Here is a 14067-nt window from a genome sequence, read left to right on the forward strand (position 1 = left end):
CAACTTTTTCACTCTCCTCTTTCACTTGCATCAAGAGGCTCTTTAGTTCTTCACTTTCTGTCATAAGGGTGGTGCCATCTGCATATCTGAGGTTGATTCCAGCTTGTGCTTCATCCAGCCTGGCATTTCACATGATGTACTCTGCATATAAGTTAAATAAGCAGGGTGACAATATACAGCCTTGACGTACTCCTTTCCTGATTTGGAACCAGTCCGTTGTTCCACGTCCAGTTTTAACTATTGCTTCTTGACCTGCATACAGATTTCTAAGCAGGCAGGTCAGGTGGTCTGGTATTCCCATCTCTTGAAGAATTTTCCACCGTTTCTTGTGATCCACAGAGTCAAAGACTTTGGCATAATCAATAAAGCAGAAGTAGCTTTTATTTTTGGAATTCTCTTATTTTTCTATGGTCCAATGGATGTTGGCAATTTGATCTCTGGTTCTCCTACCTTTTTTAAATCCATCTTGAACATCTGCAAGTTCACGGTTCATGTACTGTTGAACCCTGACTTGGAGAATTTAAATTCACTAAAGGTGAGTCCCTGCTCCTAAATACTTATTTTATCTCTTATCAGCTTTTCCCATGTTCTATCACTAAGTGATTTATGTCTAACTGTTTGAGCCAGCTGGCCCAATTCATAGCCCTGATTGAAGGAATGAAAACTTTGAATTCCACCTTGCCCTGGTGAAACATTTCTTACAAAGATGGGCATTTCAATAGTAAGACTGGTATTAGGTGTGTGTGTGTGTGTGTCTGTATGAGAGAGAAGGTTTGAGGGGTATTTTAAGCTAGTTTGAGAAGGAATTAGTAACAGCTGAACAATTAGTGACCCCCAGTTGCCCCTGTGCTTTTTCCTAACCACTGCCATTTCAAGAGACTTCTATCCCAGATTTTCTGCTATGCAGTGGAAATCTTGGTACAGAATCCATCATGGTTAGCCCATCCCTGCTGTCCTGCAAAGCCTCAACATATTCCTTCTCCAGGAACAAAAGTCTCCTTCCCCACAGTAGTCTTTTTGTTGTTTTGTTGTTTTTTTTAATGTAAACCTTTTTTAAAGTCTTTCCCTGGAGAAGGAAATGGCAACCCACTCCAGTATTCTTGCCTGGAAAATCCTATGGATGGAGGAGCCTGGCAGGCTACAGTCCATGGGGTCACAAAGACTCAGACACGATTGAGCAACTTCACTTTCTTTCTTTTTTAAAGGCTTTATTGAATTTGTAACAATATTGCTTGTTTTTTGTTTTGTTTTTTTGGCCAGGAGACATGGGATCTTGGCTCTCTGATCAGGGATTGAATTTGTACCCCCTGTGTTGGAAGGTGAAATCTTAACCACTAGACCACCAGGGAAGTCCCCCACCCAGAGTTTTGACCTGAATCCTCCCCTCTCCATCCAAACCTGAGACCCTTGAATCTGGGCAGCGCATCCTCTTGGGAAGCTTGTATTCAATTTGTTTAACAGTGTCCATCTCAACTGCTCTTTACTCAGTTTGATGCTGAGTCTGGGGAGTGCTATATCCCTCAGCAACAGCCCATCTAAAAGGCTGATGAGTCAGTTCTACCTGTTTCCTTCCCTTTTCCTTCCCTACTGCCTTGCCTGAGTCCAACCTACAGTTAAGTTGCTCAGTCGCTCAGTTGTGTCTGACTGCTTCCAACCCCATAGACTGCAGCACCCCAGGCCTCCCTTTAGCCTGCTCAAACTCATGTCCATTGAGCCGGTGATGCCATCCAACCATCTCATCCTCAGTCAACCCCTTCTCCCCCTGCCTTCAATCTTTCCCAACAGCCGGGTCTTTTCCAGTGAGTCAGTTCTTTGCATCAGGTGGCCAAAGCATTGGAGTTTCAGCTTCAGCATCAGTCCTTCCAATGAATATTCAGGACTGATTTCCTTTAGGAGGGACTGGTTGGATCTCCTTGCAGTTCCAGGGACTCTCAAGAGTCTTCTCCAACACCACAGTTCAAAAGCATCAATTCTTTGATGCTCAGCTCTCTTTATAGTCCAACTCTCACATTTATACATGACTCCTGGAAAAATCATAACTTTGACTAGACAGATCTTTGTCCCCACAGTAATGTCTCTGCTTTTTAATATGCTGTCTAGGTTGGTCATAGTTTTTCTTCCAAGGAGCAGGAGTCTTTTAACTTCATGACTGCAGTCCCCATCTGCAGTGATTGTGGAGCCCAAGAAAATAAAGTCTGTCACTGTTGCCATTGTTTCCCCATTTATTTGCCATGAAGTGATGAGACCAGATGCCACGATCCTAGTTTTCTGAATATTGACTTTTAAGCCAACTTTTTCACTCTCCTCTTTCACTTGCATCAAGTGGCTCTTTAGTTCTTCACTTTCTGCCATAAGGGTGGTGTCATCTGCATGCTGCTGCTGCTGCTAAGTCGCTTCAGTCGTGTCTGACTCTGTGCGACCCCATAGACGGCAGCCCACCAGGCTCCCCCATCCCTGGGACTCTCCAGGCAAGAACACTGGAGTGGGTTGCCATTTCCTTCCCCAATGCACGAAAGTGAAAAGTGAAAGTGAAGTCACTCAGTCGTGTCCGACTCTTAGCGACCCCATGGACTGCAGCCTACCAGGCTCCTCTGTCCATGGGATTTTCCAGGCAAGAGTACCGGAGTGGGTTGTCATTGCCTTCTCTGGTTATTGATATTTCTTCCTGCAATCTTGATTCCAGCTTGTGCTCCATCCAGCCTGGCATTTCACATGATGTACTCTGCATATAAGTTAAATAAGCAGGGTGACAATATACAGCCTTGACGTACTCCTTTCCCGATTTGGAACCAGTCTGTTGTTCCATGTCCATTTCTAGCTGTTGCTTCGTAATCTGCATGCATTTTTCTCAGCAGGCAGGTCAGGTGGTCTGGTATTCCCATCTCTTGAAGAATTTTCTTCAGTTGTGATCTACACAGTCAAAGGTTTTGGCATAATCAATAAAGCAGAAGTAGCTGTTTTTCTGGAATTCTCTTGTTTTTTAATGATCCAATGAATGTTGGCAATTTGATCTCTGATTCCTCTGCCTTTTCTAAATCCAGCTTGAACATCTGGAATTTCACAGTTCACATACTGTTGAAGCCTGGCTTGGAGAATTTTGAGCGTTACTTTGCTGCCAACCTGCCAGCAGGAGGTTTATTTTGAGTCCAACCTGCCCTGAAGTTAAAGTCCCAAAGTGAAAATGAAAGTCGCTTGGTCATATCGAACTCTTTGTGACTCCATGGACTGCACAGTCCTTGGAATTCTCCAAGTCAGAATACTGGAGTGGGTAGCCTTTCCCTTCTCCAGGGAATCTTCCTAACCCAGGGAGTGAAGCCAGGTCTCCTGCATTGCAGGCAGATTCTTTACCATCTGAGCCACAAGGGAAGCCCTTTTCCAAATCCTGTGTCAGGCTATTTGATAAGTGCTGGGTGTTCAGAGAACAATAAAACACACTTTCCTCCCTTGAGGCTTCTATGGGCTCAGGCAGAAGTGGGAGGAGAGATAGGTGATTCCAAAAGCTGAATGTGGAGGTGTTCTAAGATGCCGTGGAAGGCTAAAAAAAGGAAAGTGAAAGTGAAGTCGCTCAGTCGTGTCCAACTCTTTTCGACCCTGTGGACTGTAACCTACCAGGCTCCCCCATCCATGGGATTCTCCAGGAAAGAATACTGAAGTGGGTTGCCATTACCTTCTCCAGGGGATCTTCCCAACCCAAGGATTGAACCTGGGTCTCCCGCCTTGCAGGCAGACGCTTTAACCTCTGAGCCAGCAAAATCTGAAGGATGTCAGGGAAGGACTTCCTTGGTGGTCCAGTGGCTAAGACTCCACACTTTCAGTGCAGGAGGTGATGGTTCGATCCCTGGTCGAGGGGCTAAGATCCCATAACCCACATGTTACATGGCACTGTCAAAAAAAAAGTTGTTTTTTTCTTTAATTAAAGAAAAAAATCAAAAAGACATTAGTGAAGGAAATCTTTGAGCTGAGACCTGCAATATGTCTAAGGACTAGGTAAGGAGATGCAGTGAAGAAGTGCTTTTTAAGGAAAAGCATTGACAAAAGCAAAAGCCTGGGTTGGCACGGCTGCTTCTGGAAACACCAGGATGTTAGTACACCTGGAGCATGAACTGCAAAGGCTAAGTGTCTGGAGATGAGCTTGAGCGAAAGACAGGTCAAATCATGGACAGCCTGGGGGTGCCTTTATCAGGAGCCTAAGTTTCTAATGTGCAAACCAGTGAGGAAGAAGAATGAGTAGTATAACTCTTCAATTGGAAAAAAAAAAAAATCTTGGACACAAGTTATCTGGAGATGATAATAAGTCAATCTACATGACCCCATAAACAGTTGAATTTTACCTGGGTACTGATTAACCCTGGCCATGTGACTTCCCACAGGTTCCATATGTCCTTGGGAGGAATCTGGCTAACAGAATTGCTCTCCTGGATTGCTGGGGCATAAAAAGTAGGAACCACAGGTGACTCTCTATGGCTCCTTAGCTGAACTCTCACAAAGAGAACAACAAAGTGACTCATGGTGAAAGCACTTTGGCCATGGAGCTCTTTCTCAAGATTGCCATCATCACCAAGAAAAAGCCATGTTCTCGTGGCCAGCAGACCCAGGCATCTGCTTAGCAGATGCTCTTCCCTCAGACTGGATACAACTGGCTTCCCAGTTCACTGTGTGCAGAGAGGATTCAGTGCAGGCATCGGGGTCGGGCATGCCTGTGTTCACACCCCAAGTCTACCATGGGCCAACTCTTCCATCAGGGGCAAGGGACTCCAAGGCTCAATCTCCCCATCTGTAACACAAAAGTGTCTATCCTTGCTTCAGAGTACTACTAAATAATAGAAAACTAGGAAAGCCCTTAAAAAAGAAGAGATTCTCAAAGACAGAGATAGGTATTATTATCACTGGCGGTCAAGTCCTGTTTTTAGCCTAGATCTGGAAAGCAAGGCACTGAGGACCTCAGAGAGCCAAGCCTTCTCCCAGCCACGTGGCTATACCTCATTCCAGGGCACACAGAGACTCAGCCAAGGAGGAGCTGGCAAGTGACTGGTCCTCCTGGCATGAGCCTCTGTCTTCCTCTGGCTGTTTGCCTCCCCATTCGGCAATGGGGATGACTGCCCATCCCCTGGATAGTACTTCTATCACTGCCAAGGAGCCTGCCAAGGGACCCGAGGTTGGAGGATGGAAGGGCAATTCTGGGAAGAAAATATTTGCCCAAATCCCTTTAGAATTCTGAAGTTCCAACCCTGACACTTCAATGAGAGACAGAAGCAAATATCTCCCAAGTCCATGGTCAATGGGCTCAACCCAGCAGGAAAAAGCTGGGAATGAAGTGACTACTATATGGTGGTATTGCCCGTGTAACCTTGGGCCAGGGTTGACTAAACAGAATTAGCCCTAAATTAATTTCAGACCCTGGTGTCAGGGAATGTCAAGCGCATTACACAGGAAAAATAGTAGGACTGCAATGGTGTTCTGCTCACACTTAAGTGGAGAGTGAGTCTTCCTGCCAACTGGGACTCAAATGCTCTTTCTAGGGTCACAGCAGAGAACAGTCACCCTGAAGCAGGACGTATTCTTCCAGAAATAGTGTAGACCAGTGTGTTCAAATTCAAAAAAGGCAGCTCCTCCTTTACATTCCTTGTCAGCAAGCAGAGGACATAGGCAGCATTGTAGAGAAGACATTAGAGGGGAAATTCAGCTGCCATAGGGCGTTGCTGGTGGCTCAGTGGTAAAGAATCCTGCCGATGCAGGAGACACAGTTTCAGTCCCTGATCTAGGAAGATCCCACATGCCGCAGAACAACTAAGGCCGTGCGCCACAACTAATGAGCCTGTGTTCTAGAGCCGAGGAGCTGCAACTATTGAGCCCATGTGCCTCAGCCGCTAAAGCTGGAGTGCCCTGAAGCCCACGCTCCTCAACAAGAGATGCCAGCACAGTGAGAAGCCCGAGCTCTGCAACCACAGAGTAGCCTCTGCTTGCTGCAACTAGACAAAAGCCCGCAGAGCAACGAAGACCCAGCATAGCCAAAAATAAATAAATAAAATTTGTTTATAAATAAAAGAAAAAAGAAATGCAAAAAGGCAAAATGATTGTCTAAGGAAGCCTTACAAATAGTTGAGAAAAGAAGAGAAGCTAAAGGCAAAGGACAAAAGGAAAGATACACCAATTTGCATGCAGAGTTCCAAAGAATAGCAAGGAGAGATAAGAAAACCTTCCTCAGTGAGCAGTGCAAAGAAATAGAGGAAAATAATAGAATGGGAAAGACTAGAGATCGCTTCCAGAAAATTAGAGATACCAAAGGAAGATTTCATGCAAAGATGGGCTCAATAAAGGACAAAAATGATATGGACCTAACAGAAGCAGAAGATACTAAGAAGAAGTGGCAAGAATACACAGGAGAGCTCTACAAAAAAGATCTTCACAACCCAGATAATCACGATGGTGTGATCACTCACCTAGAGCCAGACATCCTGGAATGTGAAGTCAAGTGGGCCTTAGGAAGCATCACTATGAACAAAGCTGGTGGAGATGATGGAATTCCAGTTGAGCTGTTTCAAATCCTAAAAGATAATGCTGTGAAAGTGCTGCACTCAATATGTCAGCAAATTTGGAAAACGCACCAGTGGCCACAGGACTGGAAAAGGTCAGTTTTCATTTCAAACCCAAAGAAAGGCAATGCCAAAGAATGCTCAAACTACCGCACAATGGCACTCATCTCACATCCTAGTAAAGTAATGCTCAAAATTCTCCAAGTCAGGCTCCAAGAGTATGTGAACTGTGAACTTCCAGATGTCCAAGCTGGATTTAGAAAAGGCAGAGGAACCAGAGATCAAATTGCCAACATCTGTTGGATCATAGAAAAAGTGAGAGAGTTCTAGAAGAATATCTACTTCTGTTTTTTTGACTATGCCAAAGCCTTTGACTGTGTGGATCACAATAAACTGTGGAATATTCTTCAAGAGATGGGAACACCAGGCCACCTGACCTGTCTGCTGAGAAATCTGTATGCAGGTCATGAAGCAACAGTTAGAACTGGACAAGAAACGACAGACTGGTTCCAAATTGGGAAAGGAGTACATCAAGGCTGTATATTGTCACCCTGTTTATTTAACTTGTATGCAGAGTACATCATATGAAATGCCAGGTTGGATGAAGCACAAGCTGGAATCAAGATTGCCAGGAGAAATATCAATAACCTCAGATATGCAGATGATACCACCCTTATGACAAATCAAAGAAGAACTAAAGAGCCTCTTGATGCAAGTGAAAGAGGAGAGTGAAAAAGTTGGCTTAAAAGTCAACATTCATAAAATGAAGATCATGACATCCGGTCCCATAACTTCATGGCAAATAGATGGGTGAAACAGTGACAGACTTTATTTTCTTGGGCTCCACAATCACTGCAGATAGGGACTGCAGCCATGAAATTAAGAGACTCTTGCTCCTTGGAAGGAAAGCTATGACCAACCTAGACAGCATATTAAAAAGCATAGATATTACTTTGCCAACAAAAATCCATCTAGTCAAAGTTATGGTTTTTCCAGGAGTCGTGTATGGATGTGAGAGCTGGACTATAAAGAAAGCTGAGCGCCAAAAAATTGATGCTTTTGAACTGTGGTGTTTTTGGAAGGACTGATGCTGAAGCTGAGATTCCAATGCTTTGGCCACTTGATGCGAAGAACTGAGTCATTTGAAAAGACCCTGATGCTGGGAAAGATTGAAGGAGAGAGGAGAAGGGGACGACAGAGGATGAGATGGTTGGATGGCATCACTGACTCGATGGACTTGAGTTTGAGCAAGCTCCGGGAGTTGGTGATGGACAGGGAGACATGGTGTGCTGCAGTCCATGGGGCTGCAGAGTCGGACATGGCTGAGTAACTGAGCTGAACTGAACTGATCTTTTTCTGAAAACAAACCCAGCAATAAAGGGGAAATGCTTTCAAAGTCTCTTTTGAGTAAGTCCTCAGGTGGAGTTTCGTCAGTTTTCTGTGACTGTGGTTTCATTCTGTCTGCCCTCTGATGGGTAAGGATGAAAGAGGCTTATGGAAGCTTCGTGAAGGGAGAGCCTGACTGAGGGGAAACTGGGTCTTGTTCTGATGGACTTGAGTCTGAGCAAACTCCGGGAGCTGGTGATGGACAGGGAGGCCTGGTGTGCTGCAGTCTATGGGGTTGCAAAGAGTTGGACACCACTGAGTGACTGAACTGAACTGAACTGAACTGAACTCAGATGGAGACGAAGGACCTCTGAATGGAGCAGCTGGTGTCTCAGTACTCACTGCCTGAGATAAGATGGCGTAGAACACCCCAGGTGTTCTCTGGGAGAAAAAGAGTCAACGTGGGATGAGAGCTGAGTCCTCACCTACCCTTGCTAAAGTCCATTTCCTGGAGTACCAAGAGGGAACCTAATATCAGTGCCGAATATAGACCCTGTATCATTAGTAGACTCTCTATAGAGAGACTCTACATTACCTTCATGATTATCATTATTATTGTTCTCATTATCATTACAGAGTATGAGTTCAATCACCAAGGTATCCTTAACAAATCCTCTGTCATCTTCATAAAGTCCTAAGTCTAAAAACTACCCTGGAGGTGGGGTGCCTGTGTGTGTGCTAAGTCACTTCAGTCATGTCCAACTCTTTGCGACCCTATAGGCTGTAACCCGCCAGGCTCCTCCGTCCATGGGCTTCTCCAGGCAAAAATATTGGAGGGGGTTGCCATGCCCTCCTCCAGAGGATCGTCCGACCCAGGGGTTGAACTCATGTCCCTTAAATCTCCTGGATTGTCAGGTGGGTTCTTTACCACTAACACCACCTGAGAAGCCCTGGGGTCCAGGGTGAGGGGGGGATAAATTGGGAGATTGGGATTGACACATATCCACTATTGATACTATGTATAAAATGGATGATTAATGGGAACTTAGTGTATAGCACAGGGAATTCAACTCAGTACTCTGTGGTGACCTAAATGGGAAGGAAATCCAAAAGAAAGGAGGATATTTGTAAACATATAGCTCATTCACTTTGCTCTACAGTAGAAACTAGCACAATATTGTAAAGCAACTACATGCCAATCAAAATTAATTTCATAAATAAATAAAAATAAAAACTACCCTAGGGACATCCCTGGCTGTCCAGTGGTTAAAGACTCAGTGTTCCCGCTACAAGGGGTTTGATCCCTGACTGGGGAACGAAGACCCTGTACGCCACACAGTGTGTCCCAAAAGAACGGATGTAAAAATTATCCTACGTACCAGTATGAAGAGGTTTCCAGCTTAGAAAGATTTGACCTGACTATTCAAATCAGTATTCTGTTGCTCAGGGTGGGTAAGACGAGATAAGCAATTCTTTAGAGACACTGGCAGTAGCCAAGCCCAGGGTAAGACGAGATAAGCAATTCTTATCTGGCAGTAGCCATGCGTATTTCTTGCTAGATAAGACACATTTACACCAAGACCGTCTTCAGCCTTCTCAGACTGGAACAAATGTGGAGGCCTGCTGCTCAGATCTCCCTTCAAGAAAGAACTCACCAGTCAGCTGCAAGGAAAGAAGGTAGATGGTAGCTTTCAGCCATAACATTACAGGTGGTACCTTGGCTTTCAAGCCAAGGCCATGGTCTTCCTGGGAACCCTCTAGCCAACGCTCACGTGTGATGGGCCATTTCTACCTAACCTAGGGTTCCTTTGACAGGTAATCTTTGCTCCAGAGCAACCAACTGAGTTGGCAGAAATGTCATGCGATCTGAATTATAGTCTGAGGTGCTCCTTATCTCACTGCTCTATTTTTCTTTTCATTCACGTCAACTTTGCATCATGGTCTTGAAGACTTTTTCTGCCCAATTCTGCTTCTTCCCTCTCTTATCTATCACAAGCAACAAGCCTCACCGCAAACTAATAAACTACTGTACTCCTAATTCCACCTCATGGGCTGCTTCCCAGAAAACTCAATTGAAAAACCTGGTACCTTGTTTAATATGGATACCAGCTCGCAAAGTAGGTGGTAATGTCCCTATTTTACAAATTAAGAGGCTGAGAGTCAAGAGAAGTAGATGGGAGAGCTGTCATTCAAACCCAGGTCTGCTTGATTAGGGAGAAAAAAAAATTATGAGACAGCATTTGCTACTCAAACTGTCAATAGAAAGGAAAGTTTTGCTAGTGTTGGCTTAGTCTGAGTGAAGATATGACAAGAACTCAAAGTTGAGGTAAGGGTCCTTTTATCCCTCACGAGATTTGTCTGGGCAAAGGAAAGTTCCAGGCAGAGATCTGGCCCCAGAGGTTTCTGAGGAGGAGCCTCTACCCTCATGACAACCATGGATTTTTGTACAGGAGCCTTTCTGGCAAACTGGTGGCACCTACAGACCAGGTCTTAGAGCAGTGTTTTTTAATGCATTGAATGAAATATGTCAAATTTCAAGGAAAGCCAATTATATTTTTAAAAAGCTACTAAAATGTGTTCAAAACCTGACTTTTTAGTAATGCATTAAATAACAAGGTCTTAGAAGTACCATAATTTTGAAGTTCCCTGGTGGCTCAGAGGTTAAAGCATTTGCCTGCAATGCAGGAGACCTGGGTTCAATCCTTGGGTCAGGGAAGATCCCCTGGAGAAGGAAATGGCAACCCACACCAGTATTCTTGCCTGGAGAATCCCATGGACGGAGGAGCCTGGTGGGCTACAGTCCACGGGGTTGCAAAGAGTCAGACACGACTGAGCAACTTCACTTTCACTTTCACTTTCACTTTGAATTTGAAAGACATGTTGAGATGTCTACAATGACTCCAGCTTGACGTGAAAAATCCATGGTTTGTATCAGTGACAAAGTCGAGGTCATGCTAATATTACTGTGCTCTGTTGCTTATGTTGTGATTGGAAAACATGTTAAATTTCAGTTAGAGATTAGTAAAAACAAGGATGTAATTTGTTCCCATGCAAGTTCTCAAACCCTAGATTAGGAAACCCTTCAGTAAACTCTGATAATACTTGACAAACTGTGTGGTACATTCTAACTGATACAAAACTATAATCATTCCCAACTAGGCAGTATGTAGACCCTTAGAGGGGCTTTCCAAGTGGTGCAGTCATAAAGAGCCTGCCTGCTGATGCAGGAGAGGTGAGAGACACAGGTTCAATCCCTGGGTCGGGAAGATCCCCTAGAGGAAGGAGGAAATGGTAACCTACTCTAGTATTCCTCCCTGGGGAATTCCATGGACAGATAAGCCTGGTGGGCTATAGTCTACGGGATTGCAAACAGTCATACACAACTGAGCAACTGAACACACACACACAGAGCCTTAGAGAGGGACAAATGAGCTCTAGGAGCCATTGAGATTTCCAAGAATAAGTTATAGCAAATAATCCTATTTGATTTTTGCAATAGAACCAAGAGACCAATAGGTTAGGAAGGCTCTGTGTATGACCATATTATGCCTGAAAAGCCCTTGACCCAAACCCTCATGATACCTTTTAACTGAGATAAAGAGATGCAATCTGGACAATAAAGCAACTGGTTTAGGTTGACCTCCTAGAGAGTTCAGCCAGTCTCCAAATGGTCAAAGCCAAGCTGGAGAGTGTGTTCCAACAGCATCCAGCAAGACTCAGCCCTAAGCCCTGGCTGACCCAATGGTTTTTTTGCAGAGACTTGGATGAGAACCTGGAAAACCAGCTGAGCCAATTCTCAAAAGACATGAAACCCTGAGGCTTGTAAATACTCTGGATAGCAGAGTTCAAATCCCAAACAATGCTAGGGAACCAGAAATTAAAAAAGGAACAGAATTTCTCAGGAAGGAATTTAATAAAGATGGATGAAAAGTCAGACCTTGAAATTTACAAGTCTAAGTGCAGGTGCAAAGGATGAAGATGAAGAGCTTATGAGCAGAACGTGTGGTGCTAAAGACCTGGGGACACCTTTCACTGATGTAGCCTGCACTACCCTAGACTGAAAGCTGTTGTCCAGAATAAGGGGGCCAAGCCTCTTCCTCTTCGCAAAGCTGGATATCCCAAACCCAGAGGTAGGGGGAAGAGAGATGTGTGCTGTACTAGGAGTCATATTCAAAGGGCTTGTAACGAACAGGATTGCACTCGGAGGAGAGCCAAAGGAACCAAACTCTAGAACATAGAAATAGTGGTTCAAACCACCAACAGCATTTGGTCTGATAAAAAGCACTTTGGGAAGGAAAAGGACTGAGAGAGAAGATCAATTTTCTCAAAGGCCGTTATATATCACTGGAATCAGCAAACATTTTCTGTAATGGGCCACATAGTAAATATTTTCTGCTTTGCAGACCTGTGGCATGTCTGATTTCCATCACAGCTACACTCTGCCATTGGACGCAAAAAGCATCCATAGACAATATGGAAATGAATGAGTATGGCTGTGTTCCAATAAAACTTTATTTACAAAAACTGATGCTGGGTCAGGTTTAGCCTGCAAAACATAGTTTGTCCACCCCTAGTGTAGAAGGAGGAAAGTAACACTTCCTTAGAGTCTGTGCTGTGCTGTGCTTAGTCACTCAGTCATATCTGACCCCTTGCAACCCCCTGGACTGTAGCCCATCAGGCTCTTCTGTCCACAGGGATTCTCCAGGCAAGAATTCTGGAGTGGGTTGCCATGCCCTCCTCCAGGGGATTTCCCCAACCAAGGGATCAAAGCTAGGTCTCCCGCATTGCAGGGGGATTCTTTACTGTCTGAGCCACCAGGGAAGCCCAAGAGTACTGGAGTGGGTAGCCTATCCCTTCTCCAGGGGACCTGCCCAACCCAGGAATCGAACTGGGGTCTCCTGCATTGCAGGCAGATTCTTTACTAGCTGAGCTACCAGGGAAGCCCTCCTTAGAGTCTACTCTGTGTCAAACAGCTGCATATTATCTCGTTGATTCCTCATAGAACTCATGGAACCAAGGTAGGTACATTTTTACAGATGGGAAAACTGAGACTCCATGTATTCCCATATTTGTATATGTCTACATGTGTTAGTAAGAAAGTACACCCCAAACCCCACAGCTAGCATGAGATGGCCCTAAAATTCTAACAAGTGTCTACCATGGCACTCATCCCCTGGAGAACCGGTGTGTGGCCATGGGAAGATCTACACGTGGCCCAAGTACTATGCAAAGAGCACATCTGGAAGGACCACCAAGGCCCAGAAGCATCTTGAGAAATACAAACACCGTGATTCCAATCACGAGGGGAAGCCCTGGGTCACTGAGTTGAAAGCTATGACGAAGTGATCTTTGGTACCCACTCTTGATGGGAACAAGCCAGCTAAATGTTTTCTCATTGTTTTAAGTATTTTTTTTAATTAGATGATTCATCAGCCACAGAGATATTTTCCACAGCACCACTTACCGCAGCACTTCCTGCCAAGAACAAGGTCAGAGGCAAGGGTCTCTGAAAGCTGTAGCATCAGAGTCAGAGCGAGGCAGTAACATCTCCTCCCTGTCTGGGTGGAAGAATCGCCTTCCCCCTCTCCTGCCTCCCCTCACAATACAGCCCTTGGAAGCCTCCCCGTAGCTTTGCAGCCAGCCCTTAGACAGTCAGTCACTCTCTGCCCTGCACTCTCTCCAGACCATCGTCACACATACCGTTACTCATTTCTTAGAAGGACCATCAAAATGGCACAAGTTGCTCACTGGGACTGCGTGCTCAGTTGCTTCAGTTTGTCTGACTCTTTGTGACCATAATGACTGTAGCCTGCCAGGCTCCTCTGTCCATGGGATTCTCCAGGCAAGAATATTGGAGTGGGTTGCATGCCCTCCTCCAGGGGATCTTCCCACCCAGGGATCGAACCTGTGTCTCCAGCATCTCCTGCTTTGCAGGAGGATTCTTTGCCATGGAGCCACCAGGGAAGCCTGAAGTTGCACATTACTTGTCACTGAATCCCGTGGCTCAGAGGGTGCCTGATACATAGACTCTTTCAACAAAAGTCTGTTTCATTAAACTTAACTAAAACAGATCTCAAGCAAATGCACTTGCCTAGATTTCCACCTGACTTCCATGGCAATCACTTAAAAATTACCCTCTGTCTTACTTTATAGAAATAATAAAAAGTCCCAAAAGGTGCCTGGATGGAGGCAGAAAAAGCAGTTGGTG

Source organism: Ovis canadensis, chromosome 2 (genome assembly GCF_042477335.2).
Source record: "Ovis canadensis isolate MfBH-ARS-UI-01 breed Bighorn chromosome 2, ARS-UI_OviCan_v2, whole genome shotgun sequence".
Classification (NCBI taxonomy): domain Eukaryota; kingdom Metazoa; phylum Chordata; class Mammalia; order Artiodactyla; family Bovidae; genus Ovis; species Ovis canadensis.